General features: G+C 36.7%; 1 long non-coding RNA gene across 1 annotated transcript in view; it reads left to right on the forward strand.

Moving 5' to 3' along the window:
- The first annotated feature begins 211 nt into the window (after positions 1-211).
- The window catches only part of LOC112126547, an 89,817-nt gene continuing 73,581 nt past the window's right edge, over positions 212-16,447 (forward strand). The window contains exon 1 of the long non-coding RNA XR_002910036.1: positions 212-312. This is a non-coding gene — a long non-coding RNA (uncharacterized LOC112126547). The remainder of the gene's footprint in view (positions 313-16,447) is intronic.

Genomic DNA, 16,447 nt, shown 5'->3' on the forward strand with positions numbered 1-16,447 from the left:
ATTAAATTTACAGGTAATTATTTAATGTTTATAATATATAGGCATATACGTCAACTTGTATTGTTCAGTTTTTGAAATAACTGTAATTGTTATTGTCAACACGTCGAAAATTAGGATACATTGTAATTTTGTAAATAAATGGGATTATAACTTGATTCAACTATCTGTTTACCCGCCCACTGTGCCAGATTATTCATGCTGGTGTGGGCTGTCAACAGTTCGATCAACAGAGGTGTTCGTCCTTGGTGATTATCTCGCATGGGAAGGATTTCGCTTATGAAAGTGTTTAATGGCATCCCAGGGGAATTAAAAGTAAGTGAGACTATGTCATTAAATTTCGAGCTGTTAACTATTAAGAAAAAAACAACCGAGGAATACCGTAACAATTTTCTCAGGTTTCACTATTTTATGGAGTAATTTTGCTCCATAAAATAAATGAAACCTGAGATAACTGATTGAAACTTCAAGGCCAGTTAACATTAAAAAATATGTCATATATGTTGTAAATTAGTGAATTCGGCCTCATAATACACGATAATTATAAATAATTGACTTAGATTGACTGGATCAATTATTCATGGATATGGACTTATCCCACGATTAGTACCGGCTAACTAGTCCATGTTTTTTCTTAACTAATCTTACAGTATATTAAATTTCCCCCTTTTGTTTATTTTTTCCATACGTTCTATTATTTACTCTTTACTGTGTAATCAATTCATTGGCGCGAGCGTTAATTCCACAAGAAGTGACAAAAAGACGTTTACATTTTATTTCATGCAAATAAGATTGCTACTCGAGCCGAAAGGAAAATAAATTTAGCGGCCCGAGTGAAAAAGAAGCTGTCAGTGAACGTTTAGATATGATATTTAATCGCGTATTTGTTCCACTCGTTCCGGGACGTGCTCACCCACCATATTGGCCGGATACAACGCGTTCAAAATATCGTTTATTCGGGTCAATGCCAAATTGTTTAAACACAAAACGTTCGACAGTTATAATAAAAAATCAATGTTGTGTTATGCCACGTTTGGGCTATGCTAGAGGAATGGAATTGAAATGTAACAGAAGTAGGTTTAATCTATGCTTACACCAAATTTATGCAAAACCTTTCCGTGTTATTGGCATAATGACCGTATCAGGAGACAAGGAAAAGTTAATATGTCGAATTTGCTACTCGTCAAATTGTAAAAAGAGGTTTCTTTCAAAACATACGGGTAGTGGAAAAGCGACATGGTTTCCCATATTGAATCAGATGTTAATTAATCACAATAATTAAGTTTTATCTGGTTTGATTAGTCCTCATATAATCACCTATAGCAGTAAAACTATTTGCTTCTGCTATTTCACGATTTAGTACTTCTTTTTTTTTATTTACTGGGGCTTCCGACATCGAGGTCATTTCAGCCCCAAACTAAGTCAATATTGTATTTACACGTTCAAACATTACATTCATACAAATAAATACATTCATACACATAAATACAGTACACTCATTCCGTTTGGTCGGTGGAGGAATGTCAAGTACCTATACTCAAACTTATCTAGATTGGGGTCGATAAGTGGTACTTTTATAAATATTCCACCATCGACCCCGAATACACACTCATACGCTCTCAACGTTCGAGGGGCGATGATGACGTTAAATTTCACCCTCATCCCTCGCCATTCACGCTAATAAATACATGCCATCAGACAAAACATATAGACACACGACACATAAGACATACTATATACAATAAAAAAACCCAATTTCCCCTAAAAAGCGGAACAGGGGACCCTGAAACTCGCTGCAGTGCTCGAGTACCATCTTCAGATTGGATGGCAAGCCTACACGCTCCCTGTAGGGAGCCTTTAGTACTTATTCACGTAACTATTTGAACAAATAATTAAATTGAAGAATAATTTTTCCATGGATTCCAGTAAGTTATCAAAAAAAAATTAATGTTAAGATTGCATGATTTTCCTCTTTTTTTCACCAACTCCGTGCGCATTTGTAGCGCAGGTTCGCATCTCTAACGAGGTTTTAGGAAACTGGGTACTTTTGGACCAGGTATTATGCTTGAGGATGGATTTTGATGTAACAAACGCAATAGTTTAATCTCCGAACTTTTCGTGTATGTAATTTGCATAATGACCGTATCAGGAGGCAAAGGTTAATGAATGAATAAAATTTAACATGCCACCATTAAATTTATTATTTATTATTAATTTATTACCTAATTCTAAAAAAATAATATAAAACAATTATTGAATAAAGAAAAAAAGAACATAAAATTCATAAACAAATGAAAATCTTAAAAAAGTCTATTTCCACTTCAGGCACGAATCCGTTAAACGCCTGTGCATTCCTTGGAAAATATTTATGATAAAATTCTGAAAAATCTTGCCTCTTCATCAAGAACAGCCGTTTCCTACTTTTCTAGGAGTTAGGACATGGGTTCCGCAGTCGTACTCGTGGTTTAAGTTGGTCCCGAATATATTCGATTGGGTTCAAATCTGGGCTTTGAGCTGGCCAACTGCTCAATTCCTACTTCAGTCAGGTAGTCATTCACCAGACTACACACCAGCCTGGCATTATCCTGGTTTATCGACAGCTCTCACCGATGTGGGAGGTAAAGGCACCACATGTTCTTCTTTTGTCTTTTAAGCACCTCTGGGAAGTTAGAGATCTTCCTCACAACAACCAATTCGGTAGTGGCGCCCCAGAACATCAATGACACACCATGCAATGCCACTTGCATACTGAATACCTTCCTCCTGACCGTCTCTATATGAAATTACGCCCATATGAAGATTTGAGGCCAACTGTCACCTCATAGGTTAAGACAACTCGTCCACAATCTTCCAATGTCCAATTTACATGTTTCCATGCGAAGCCCGGCCATTTTCCGAGCTGTGGTAACAAGAGGTACAAGACCAGGGTGCCGGGCCTTGAGGTTATTTTCATTAACCTTTTTATTACAGCCCTGGAGGAAATCGAAATATTTCGGGCTTGTCATATCCGATTTCTTATCTCGTTTCCGGTAACGATGCGGTTTCGAAAAGCCTGAAGACGACTCCTGGCGTCTTCGCGCTGGTTTTATCCTTCATCCAATAATGTTATGACCCTGACACTGTCATACTAGGTTCTTAGGGGGGGGGCATAATGCTACTTTTTGTGGAGATAGGATTAATCAGTATAAAAGTAAATAAAGTATTATTTACTTCATTTTGTCACGAGCCGAAGATCGTGGGTTCGAATCACTCTCGTGACACTGACTTTTTTTATCTCAACCAATACTTTACATAAAGATTAATTAATTGAAAAAGGTATTATTTACTGTTTATTTTGAATACGATAGCTTCTAATTCCCTGTAACTAATGTTTAAAGATAATGGATTTAATTTTAAAAATAAATTGAATGGTGAGGTAAATTTGTCTATCAGGGTACAATAACATAAGTCATTTATTTTTTAACATCAGTTCCCATTTATAACCATATAATTTCTAGTCACTACTGAGCAATGGAGGTGCAATCTTAACCAGTTTAGTAAATAATTTTTTCCTAACAACGAATTCATTAGGCACAGATTATGTGTGCCAAAATTTCGTTAACCTTCAAATTGCAGATTGTGCATAATTATGTGTGCGGTCGATTGAGGCACTGCCTATAGAACTGCACTATAATTCTCTTCTTGGCAATGGAAGAAATTTGAAGCAAATTTCATTACAAATAAAATGAGGAAATTCTCCTAAAGGAGGGGTTGTAAACGGAGTCAATATATTTGTCAATTAATTGAATAGAGATTATTCTCCCATCGTTCAACTATGTCTCTTTTGTGCTTCATTGCTGCGTCTCAGTGGGTTAGGACCAGATTTTATGCTAGAGGAATGAAATTATGATGTAAAAGAAGAAAGTGGTTTAATCTCAGAACTTTAAGTATTATTGCTATAATGACAATAAGGGGGGGGGCAAAGTAAAGTTAATATCTGAATAACTATCGATTAACGGTCACTAATCTCTACACATTAATATGTTAAATTTACCACTTGTAAAATTGTAAAAAGAGGCTTTCTTTGAAAATATAGGTTATGGATGAAAAAGCGTCATGTTTCCCATTTCGAACCAAATGATAAATTTAACCCAATAACCCGATGTATTGAGGTACGATTTAAATAATATGTTATAAAAATATTTTCATCTTGTTTTATAGAAGAAGATCCTTACTCGTGCAGAAAACAACAGAACTAAAATTGATAAATCAAATTTAAAAATATCAATGTTTTACATTAATAATATGAAATTTAATTAAAAGGGCACAGGGTGAAATCGTCATGCCGTTCTCGTCAAGACATGGGGTTGAAAGTGGTGAAAAAGGGCGACTGGGCATGCCTGGCCATTCTGAAAGCGTAAAGAGGTGCTTTCTAGTGCCTACTGGCAGTACTACGTCGATGTACGCGTACTCCGTAAATAGGACGGTTTTGTCAATTTATTTTAAAAACATAGCATTATAAATTTACAAATACTGATAATCGTAGGAATAATATCACAGATGTAAAATTGCACTGTGTTGAGATCTTTTAGAATAAATTGTCGGTAAATCGGTTTGTAAAATGTCTAATTCCAACTTCTCGACCTCCGCCAAATTCCCGGTTCTGACGGCCGTATGGCTCGGTCGTTGGTCTTGCTACGGGAGGTCCGAAGCTTCCTTGTGTATCACCTTAAGGGATAAATCACTGGCATACAAAGAATTTGTACGACATATATTGACTATAATCAAGATAATGATATAACTAATAAATGTACTTACACACAGGTTGCGAATTTGACCTCCTTTTTTTGCTTCAATAAATGCTTAAAAATAAAAGCCGACATAAGAAAACAAAATGGACACTCGTGAATGTGTCCACATCAATTTGAGTAAGCATTTCTGCTTAATATAATTAATATTATCGTGTAGAGATTAGTGACCGTTAATTAATATTATCCTTGGCCTAAAAACGCTAAAAATATAATAAAACTCATTCCGTTCAGAAAAAAGCAGAATTTATCCCATATTTTTCTCAAGACAAATCGTATATACACTGCCAAGAAAAAATTCCACCCAATTGATTTTTTTTTTCATTTTCTCGATAAAATAAAATTCTGCTCTTATTTTGTCTTATTGTTTTTATCGATAAATATTTGTTTATGCTATATTTTAAATTGGGAATATCGATTAGAGGTAAACACACTTAATCCTTAATCCAAAACAAGGATAAAGGATTTTTCAATGTTTACTTTTTACAGAATTTAAATTGTTTATTCAGTCTCATTTGAATTCTGAAGCAATAAAGTGTTCAGTTTTCATCTTTGTTTTCTTAATTTCAATTTTTAAACTTAAAAATGCCACTTAGTGCTTGGGATGTTGCGCGTGGTGTGCCACTTGATGATGATGGATGTACCATCAGGTTTGCGGCTAATGCCATCGAAGTTCCCTACGAAACTGCGCGAGAAGACGTTTTCGAGAAACTGGGTCCTACCATAGAAGGCCCGGTTCTGGACGCCCTATGGTGAACCTCAGGGTGACCGTTTTTTGACTTTAAGGATTTAGCGAAACCGGCACCTTACTGTTGTTCGAGCGATTCATCATCTCCAGGAGTTCGCGGTGTCCAAATTTCTGAACGCACTGCTCGAAGACGTTATATCAGTATGGGCTGTTGGCTTTTCTCAGTAAGAGAACCAGAATCGACCATAACACACAGAGTTGCACGGCTCGCATTTGCTCGAGAACACAACCATTGATCTTTAGACGATTGGTCAGCTGTACTTTTTACAGATAAGTGTAGAGTTGCTCTATGATCTCCAGATGGGCCTGAAAAAGTGTGGAGAAGGCGAAATGAAAGGTACGAAGCTTGTAATTTTTCCCAGAGCCAACGTTTTCAAAGCAGCTCAGTGATGGTGTGAGTGGGAGAGTCGCACAGAGTTGGTTGGTGTTCGTGGAGGGTCTTTGACGCCCACTCGCTATGTGGATGAAATTTTGGAACTTCATGCGTTGCATTTCCTCGATGAAATCAGCGACAGTCCTATTCTAATGCACGATAATGCCCGTCCACACGTCGCTCGCATAGTACAAACGTACCCTCAACAGCATAACATTAGGGTCTTAGCCTGGCCGGCCCGTTCTCCAGACTTGAACCCCATCGAACATTTATAGGATAACCTCAAAAGACGAATAAGAGCACGTCCATCACGAGGATACACTCCACGATCTTGAAAGGACTCTTCGTGAAGAATGGGCCAACTTCCAGCAAAGAGACATTTCCAAACTGGTAGAAAGTATGTCGAGGCGTCTTCGAGGTGTAATTAAGGCAAGACGAGGAAAACTGTGATATCGAAATGTTAATTAAAAATTTAAAACGAATTTTATCTATCCGTCATTTTTTCTTCATTTGCCTTAGCAATTTACATTTCTTTAAAACTTGTTTAGACAAAGACTCAATTATTAAACGCTAAAAAATGTGAATGAGATTCTCAACAATAACCCCTTTCACACAATAAAGTGTATAATGGTGAAATCGAATACATAAATATACGTATATATTAGTTACCCAGAATATTACAACATTTATAAGAATACACGTGAAAGATCAGTAAAACAAGAAAGAACACGCAGAGGACCGGCGATGACCTCAGCAGTTTGTCGGCCCTTAAACGTCCCACATTATTGTACACTTAAAGAAAAAACAACAACAAACGGGAGGTTCAGTTTGTTGTTTATTTCATACTACATGTATTTTTATTGTTATATTAATTTCATTAATAGTGTAAACTAAATTAAAGAAGATCAGAAATTCATGACATTTAATAAAAAATATTTAATTATTGAAAGAAAATTCACGAAAATACCGGTAAATTATTTAGTGATAGATTAAAATTTAACTAACAATTTATTACCTAAGTTTTCTTTTAGTAAGACGTATTACTTCCTCTGGCCTGACGGAGACAGTCTCAGACACTGAGAAACTTGGGTAAATATGAAACAGTTTTCCAGTCTGCGCCAGGGAAATAAAAATTCTCGAATTAGCATTCTCGGAAGATAGACATCTTCTCTGACAGTCAGGCAGCAGTCAAGGCTCATGTGAAGTGAAGGCAAAGAATGTTTGGAACTGCTTGGAAGCCCTGCCGCAAGTCAGCGGCACCAATAACTTGACCCTGGCATGCCCATGTGCATTCAGGGTACAGAGGCATTGAAGAGGTTATGTTGGCCAAAGAGGGAGCCAACGTGGACTCGCTACGTCCAGAACCCTACTGTGGCCAAGAATCTTGCCATAAAAGAGGATACATCTTAAAATGGATTCGTCATGAGACCAACGTTTGGTGGACGTACCCCAGGCATGAGGCAAGCGAAGATATTCATAGAAGGGCCATCCTCAAAACGTAACAAGGCACACGCATGTTACTAGAAGGGAACTTCAACCGAACTAGGATTTTGGTTGGATTCCAGACAAGGCAGAGCCAACTAAGAAGGCACATGCACCGGAAAAAAGTACAGACAGAAGAAACACTGCAGATACTGCCAGGAAGAGGAGGAGGCCTTTGTGGTGCAGATTCTTGTAGCTGGTAATGAAAAAACCGCAAGCAAGGGTCTACACTAAGGAGCCGCTGGCCAGGTTATGGAGGTTGATTAACAACGTGAAGTTGGGCAGTGAGTTATAAAAAAGAGGAGGACGATAGAGTTACTCCGGCCGAGGTGCAGAAAGCCTTGACGCCACCTCTTTTATCCCTATCTCTATCCCGTAGCAACGAGTAAATAAATAAGCATTCGGATTTCTTCAACAAAAGCTGTTTTAAGGTATTCAACGCTTGTTAGAGGCTGCAAACGAAGTTTTCCTCTCTTTATCATAACCCATAAGTGTTCTATATACGTCAGGAAATACTGGCCAATTCATTATGGGAATCCCTACACCCTCCAAGTAATAGGTGACCACACGAGCTATATGCGGTCGAGCATTACCATGTATGTATGAAGTTGTTCCCAATAAATGGAGCGAATGGGACCACAAGTTCCAGAAGAACTTTCTCAATGCACGTTAGCGCAGTCAAAGTTCCATTTTGTATGATGAACTGTTCTGTACAGGCATGGACTGAAGAAAAGCAACCCCATATTAAAATAATTTTAACCACATCAAACAACTGTCTTTGGAAAGGCTGTGTTTTACGGCATATAAAGCAAAGCGTTAGCCAATTATTCTCTACAGACGGTCCCTGATAGCTACAAACCAATCTGCTTTAAGTTATATATATATATATATATATATATATATATATATATATATATATTATGCAGGGTAGGCGACCAAGACCCGAGAGGTTAAATGCCTGGGTAGACTCGTACCCCATCCCTAAACGGTCCGGGGGACTTGGTCGGCTCACGTGTCCTGCATAAACCTCTTGGACCTGTTTACAAACCCTAAGATTTTGGACCATTTTATCTCGGGGACATTTTATTTGGTGATGTCCTCTCCTTCAAAGATTTCAAATCTAGACCCAGCATACCTATCACTCTGTGCGAGGTGGTGCCTTGCCATTTCTTCTTTTATTTCGCAGAAGCGGCAAAAGGGATCTGGTAGGATACCCATTACGAACAGGTGTCTTCTCAGGCAGTGGCCCGTCTGAATACCTATCAGCCTCCGAATTCCCTTCCTTGAGATAGAGAATAGCCATTTCGATTCAGCTGGTTTGATCGCCTTAACAAACTCTTTCGATTGCCTGTGGCCAGGGGATAAATTCCACTCCCTAAGGAATTGTTTCATGCCCCAGTTATTGATACTCTCTTTCTGCTTGAAGTTCCCAAAGTTGTTCCAGTGTACAAGCGAGATGCTAATTATATAATCTGAATAATCTTCTTTCTGCTCGATGCCTGTACAGTAGTAGGGAACCAGATGCACGACATCAAGCTAAGCTATTATCAACTTTCTTATGATAGTTTCAGAGCTCACCCTTACATTACGGACAATACCGTTTGGAATTGACTAACTATGAAGGAAGCCGTTATGACAGTTCCGTAGTGCGGTAAGAGTAATAAAACATCGGGATCGACCACTACCTTCTCTTCGACAATCGTGGATGGTAGAACGCGGCACGACCAGGACTCGCTACGTCCGTCATTGGACAAAGTATCTACCCGGGCGACACCTTCTCGACTTAACAACATGCTTTTAAGAAAAAAATTAATAACTTTTTTACTCAAATGTATTGTTTCATCAAAGGAAACAATTAAGAAATACCAATTTCTACTCGACAAGTTGGCTCTGCAAAGGATAAAATTGAAATGTTTTTCTTCATTTTTAATCAAAAGTTTGTAAAAGAATTAGAAATATTGAATAAAGGTTGTATTGACTTTTTATGTCAACTAGTAATCTTTATGCCTTCTTATTATGGCAAATAAACAAATAAATACAATTATCCGTTTTTTATTGTCTTAGAGTGTATTTACTGAATACGTTGATTTTACTATTTTTTGGAAGTGTAAAAGTTAAATAGTAAATAATCAACTGAGACGTTTTAAGTTTCGAATCAAGTTGAAAGGAATGACTCATGATCGGATCAAACTTTACCTGATCAGCACTGGTCGGTTTTTTTTTCTTTGCTGTTTCAATTGGCTAAAATCCGAAGGTTCTCACGGCTAGACTTATTTGATCAAAAAAAGTGTGTGGTGATTAGTGACCGTTAATCGATATTTATTTAGAAATCGTGAGATGCGGTCTGATCAAGAAAAGTTGAATGTGACTTACTTCAGTTTTTCTTCATGTGTTTCAATAAAAAATGACCAACTATTGATTTGAAAATCACCAATTGTCCTTTCTTATATACAGTTCGAACCATTGTAAATTTGTTTTTCTAAAGAGCAATATTAAGTCGGACAATTTCCGTTTCTTTTATAACAGAACTGGAAGATAAATTGTTTTCTCTTTCATATTTATGTATATTCAATAATCCCGTCATCATAAAGTTGTGGGGTTCAGCAACCATAAAATTTTGTTGCCAAAGACGCCACATTTCATTGCTTGGCAATTTCCTTCCAATTCTTGGACATGTGACCTAGCATTTTCTCTCTCTATTTTCTGTATTTTTTGAAAAGTAAGTCGGTGATTCCAAAAGAAGTTATGCTTATATTCTAGTAATTAGAATTTAAGTTTTAACGCAAGAGGAATTACAGTTATTCTACATTTCTGTAGCATTGACTTAGCATTAGCTGAAAATCCAAGGCAAAAGGCAATCGTCTTAACTTCGCAGTTTCTTCCATTTCTGGGACAACAGAACAACTGAGATATTTACAATTTTCAAGCCAAAAGTTAATCAACTGATGAAATTCTGTAAATAGTGCCCAAAATATTAAAAAAAACCCTCATGTAAATTCTTCGTGGGCTGCCAAAGTTTTGTCATAAGCATTACTTCTTTTGTAACACCGTATTAAATAATATAAGTCGGGAGAAGACTATTTTCGTATGGCTAATTGTATCAAGAATATTGTATGTCCTGTACTGAACAATTAAAATGAGGATAAAAGTCTAAGCAACACATTGCGGGTCTCCTTTGGACGTTCGAGAAGTCCCTCCAAAGAAAATCATAAGAAATGCAAAATGGAGAAGCCAGAGGATAGTAGCTGCCCAGGGGGAAAAAGCACCACGTAGAGCCCTCTAGGGAGGTTTGTATGAGGTGGGTGCTACCAAAAGGGTAGTCACTGCTGAGTGGTAAGTCAGTTGAGTCGAACTGACATTGGTCACTTGGTAAATTTGAATTTTTCATTAAAAAACAACCTTCAACAACACGGCCTAAAAAATGAATGCACATTTTTCAAATACAAAAAGAAATAGAAGGCCAACAACAAGGAAGAAAGTAAAATAATAATAAATATTTTAAATTTGGAATATTTTTCAAATATGCAAATTTATGGAGAATAAAATTTGAACCAATGCACATGGTGGAATGATTTAGAAAAATGTCTAATCCTTTGATTTAGTAACTTGTTTTGACCGTTTAGACGCGCTTAGGACAACATTAAATATTGCGATAAGTAGAAGAAACACGTCTGACCGATTAAAACATGGAGAACTGACAGACAGTAATGATTGGAAACGACAATCTCGAAATTATGGATTCACCATCCTATAGACCCCAGGATATCTTACTATTTATGTTAGGCTCTCGAACTATAAGACCCAACACTAGGACATCCGCTGACACCAGGCTTATTAATTAATTACTATAATTATTTAGCTAGGATTAGCTCAGATGTGAAAAGAAACATACCAGCTTACAAGTTCGCAGAGTTTGGTCCTTGGTAAATAAGTTTAATCTAAAAAAAATTGCCTGTAGCCATATAATATCGATGAAGTCTTGGGCACATCATTTCGCAAAATTACTTAACCCATCCAAGGATTCCTTTTGTGTTGTACGCTGAAGCTTTCATCACTACTTCACTTGACGCCCCCTTTTCTCTTTATGATTTAACTTTGTCATAAGCAGTTTGAAACGCACAAAGCTCCTGGATGTGATCGGGTTACATATGAATTCTTTAAGTATTCTCCGGAATTTTGTGAAAAATTATTATTTCTCTTCGATTTCGTCTACCTGAATTGTCCTACTCCTTCTCAAGTTTCAGCTGTTCCCTCATTTTCCCTCTTTTCAAACAACATCAATGATATTCAATTCATTGTACACAATTTTTTCGAAATGAAAGATTTATGTCACAGGCAGTATTCGAACCCACGACTTTCGGCTCAATACGCCGCTGCTCTACCACTTGAGCTACCGTGACTTCGATCGCCCATGCCACAAACTTCTCATTTCGACTACCCGATTTTATTCTAATTATAAGCAAATCGCGCAAACAAAATTAGAATAAAATCGGGTAGTCGAAATGAGAAGTTTGTGGCATGGGCGATCGAAGTCACGGTAGCTCAAGTGGTAGAGCAGCGGCGTATTGAGCCGAAAGTCGTGGGTTCGATCCCGCCTGTGACAAAAAATTTTCATTTCGAAAAAATTGTGTACAATTAATTGAGTATTTATATGTTTAATAGAAGCTGATAAAATTTAGTAATAACATCAATGATGTTTCTAATTACAGAGGAATTTCACGCGGGGATTTGATTTCTTAAATGTTTACTAGTTTAATCAATCGCCTCTGACAATTTACCAAACGAATATCAGGCTGGTTTTAGACGTGGGTACTCAACCTTCGACAATACATTCGCCTTACATAACTTCATTAAGTTTAAATTTCTAACAAAGGTTGGTAAGCTGTACTGCTTTTTTGTCGATCTCAAAGCAGCTTTTAATTTGTTCATTGTTTAAAATCCCCATATTCTAACTTATCGGCTGCCAAGAAAGGTTTAAACGAACCACCTATTTCTTCAAGGTGAGGAGTGCGCCAAGGGTGCCTATTGAGCCCAATTCTGTTTTCGTTGTTTACCGATGATTTGCAACCGGCTCTTGAATTGGCTTATGCCTGTGGGACGATAATAAAGGTATTGATTTATGCTGATGATTTGGCCATTTTTGCAGATAAACAAACCAGCTTTACAACTTAATTTAACGCCATGGCCAAATATTGCCCACAGTGGAACTTATTCTTAATCTTGAAAAAGCCAAATGTGTTGTGTTCCGTTATCAACGAGAAATGGTTTTATAAACGGCAATTGATTTAAATAACAAACCGTTATAAATTTTGAGGCGTTATCTTATCCACCTGTCTTCCTTTTATCCCACACATATTGGAGAGGGCTTCCGCCGCGAAAATGGCAATTTATGGGGTGTGGTAAAATTTCCTCAACAAGCAGCTAATATTTTTCCTTAGTAAATATACGGTGTTTAATCGATCTGTCGCTGCTTATCTTGCTATGGTGCTCAAGTTTCGAGGCTAAGGAGTTATTTGAGAGTGCCCTACCTTCTGCCACATCATGTTACATCTCGAGACAATGAGGTGGTCATTCTTTTCTTCAAGCTCGCAAGCATAGCCTTAGAGGGTTAAATTTACCCCCTCTCGTATTCCCAGGTTGTCATCACCCCTCAAACTATATGGAGACATTTTCCAAAATATGGTACTAGTAATTTTCGATTAGTAAATTGGGTGTCGTAACCCAAAAATCGTTAAAGTCAAATGCTCCTGTGTTTGTGCATGCTTTTTCATAGTGAGGAATCTTTGATGGTATCATCTTTGCTTCAGAACTGATTAATCTGAGTTGAATTTTCTTTCCCAATTGCTGTCAAAAGGGTATGGCAAAACAGACTTCGTCTTTCATTGCCCATCACCAATTTTCTAATAATTAAACCTCGGTGCGGTCCCTTGACTCTCTCGATTAATTATCGTCCCGGGACAGCTAACCCACTAATTTTCTGCAAATAAGAAAATTGCCTACGATACTGCGTGCAACTCATCGAACTACGCAAAATTCTTCCACAAAGTCGGCACAATAGATCAATTAATTTATAAATAATACTTTATAAATCGGTAATTTTTTCCGTTTCCGAAAACAAGCGTTTTTAGAACATAGTAAATACATTTTAAACAAAATAATGTGTTTTATTTTGGAAGAATTATCCTGAAAACCATTCAAAAACCAAGTTCACTTGGTTACTTTAGAGTTTTTATCTTATTCTTCCACTAATAAAATTTACACGGTTTGTTATTAATTGCCTATTTATAATTTTTAAGCTATATTACAATTATGGGAAGCACCGGTATGGTTATAATGTAATAAACTTTGGAATGGAACGCTCTTCCTACATGAGTCCCCTGTACATATAATTATTAATAACCTAATAAAATTGTAAACTTGAAATAATAATCTTTCAAGTTGTGCTGAATCCACAAACCTAATCACAAACACCCGACTCCTGTAGAGATCACCACAGGGAAGGATGGATGCACTGGCGAGATAATCTTTATTTTCACAAAGCAAGTAAAAAATCCTTTTATTTTATTCCCTAATTTCGTGGTCCGCTTGACCAATTAATATACTACAATTAATTAAGATTTTTAGTTGAGATAAAAATGTCAACTAATTAATATTTATGAAAGGTATTGGTCGAGATAAAAAAGTCAGTGTCACGAGCGGGATTCGAACCCACGATCTTCGGTTAGATACGCCGCTGCTCTACCACTTGAGCTATCGTGACCTCGATCCACTCGGACACTAACTTCCCATCTCAACCCCACCTTTTTGAATTTTGAAAAATGGCAAAAAGGAGGGAAAATTCAAAAAGGTGGGGTTGAGATGGGAAGTTAGTGTCCGATTGGATCGAGGTCACGATAGCTCAAGTGTTAGAACAGCGGTGTATCTAGCCGAAGATCGTGGGTTCGAATCCCGCTCGTGCCAATGACTTTTTTTATCTCAACTAAAAACCTTAATTAATTGCTTTTATTTTATGTTAATTTGGTCGGTTTTTCCCGGTCTTTTGATATGTCGATATAGTTTTCCTGTTTTGTCCTGCGGGCATGATCCTGCGTGTCGAAACCTGTACGATCGACGTGTCGCCCAGTCTATCTACGGCCCTAAATATACTTGAAAGAAAGTCGATTTCTTTTTCGTTTAGTGGAGGGTACTTTTTGTACCAGTCTTCCATAAGCTCAAGGTGTTCTTGGATGTCGGTCCGGGCTTGGATAGGATTTGCGTGAGAGGAAAATCTGTAGTATCTTCGCGTAGGTGGTGTTGACGGTTAGGGTGTATAGGCCAGCAGTATAAATGATGGGACCAAGAATGCTCCCTTGTTGGTCGCCGGTTATCTGCCTGATTTCCGAGAACTAGTCGAATCACCTCACCCTGAAGCAGCTGTCGGTTAGATAGGATATCAGGATAAGGTAAGTGGGTAGGAAGTGTTTAAGTTTATAAAGCATGCCCGGAAGCCAGATCCAATCAAAAGCCTGTGACCTGAAAAGAAGAAAAGCAGTACTTAAACAAAAACTAACAGGAGAAAGAAATTCTTGTTGAAAACGTCTTTTTAATTTATCTTTAATTATCACAAATATAACAGTGATTTATTTTTTTTAACATTTGAGTCTGTGCTGTAACATTAAAACAAAGACATTTCTAGTGGTTTGAGAAAATGAAATAAACATTGAAATTTGCTTTATTTTTGATATTCCTATAACAATCAAGGTTCAAGTCTCATACCTACCAGTAGGATTTTTTTCGGCTGATTTTGTTTGTTATACATTAAAATTTACTAATCGGCTTAAATTATAAATTGATACAATCGCAATCATCACCGGTGCTGAAATCCGCCTGCGATATCCGTGAATTATCCTGTAATCCACTCTCAGGGGCCTGAATCCTCGAAGGTATTGCGAATGTTAATTATTTTTTCGTTTATTTTATTTGACTCTTAATATATTTAATTCATCAACTTTTCTGGGAACTGGTTTTTCCTCGTTATGTAAACTTTCAATCAGCCTGTAATTATTAATAGTTGCTGCAAATGCTTTGAAAGAGGAGAACCTTGAAGTATAAAGTTTTCTCAATTATCTGAATTTTAATTTTTTTATTAACAAGCTCTCAAAGAGGTAGCTTCTGAAATTATTATAAACAGAAAATGAAATTAGAATCGAAACTTAACATTTTCATACCTCATTAAATTACATGTAGTATTTAATTCAATTAATTATTCTTTTTATACAAGGTCTTGTTTGACATGAAAAAGTGTTACGAGCGGGATTCGTATCTCAACGAAGACCTTACATAAAAAGAATAATTAATTGCAAGAAGTAATTTGGTCAATTAGACCTCTAAACATAATGGATTTAATATTACTAAATTTAAAAGTATTTCATATAATTTAATTTACTTACTTATTCACATGCCAAAAATAATTCCTTAAGTTTTACTTTTTCTTAATGTCTATCAAAACAAAAATGGAAAGTATATACAATATTTACAATTCATTCGAAAAATTTACACGTTAAAAAATAGGACAAACAACGCTGCAGAAAAATATGATGCCATAGATGATAAAAATCACTATATGTATTTAAAAGGAACGAATAGACGTTAATACTAGCTGTGCTGTTCCTCTCGACTGGAAATGTATTCCTTAGTGACCTATTGCTTCATAATTTGTTGAAGTCATGAGGAGCGGTCAAAAATGAGTAGAAAAATACCTTTTTAATTTCTTTTCCCGACGTTTCGACCTTTATTCGGGCACAAATGTTGTTTGTACTCAGTTCAACTTTCATCTTCTCTTACGATTCACACCTGAAGTTGAAACAGAAAACGAAATACCATTCCTAGACACAGTCGTAATAAGGCAAACAGATGGCACACTAATTACAGATTGGTACCAAAAACCAAGGAACACTGGTCGCTACAATTATACATCGCACCACCCCCTACACACAATCTTAAACACTAAGTCACCTTCTTAATCCTTTCACCTAAAAAACATTCATACATACAAACAAGTCTTACATAACAACAACTACC

This window comes from Cimex lectularius, unplaced genomic scaffold (genome assembly GCF_000648675.2).
Source record: "Cimex lectularius strain Harlan isolate CLEC.00 unplaced genomic scaffold, Clec_2.1 scaffold3, whole genome shotgun sequence".
NCBI lineage: Eukaryota > Metazoa > Arthropoda > Insecta > Hemiptera > Cimicidae > Cimex > Cimex lectularius.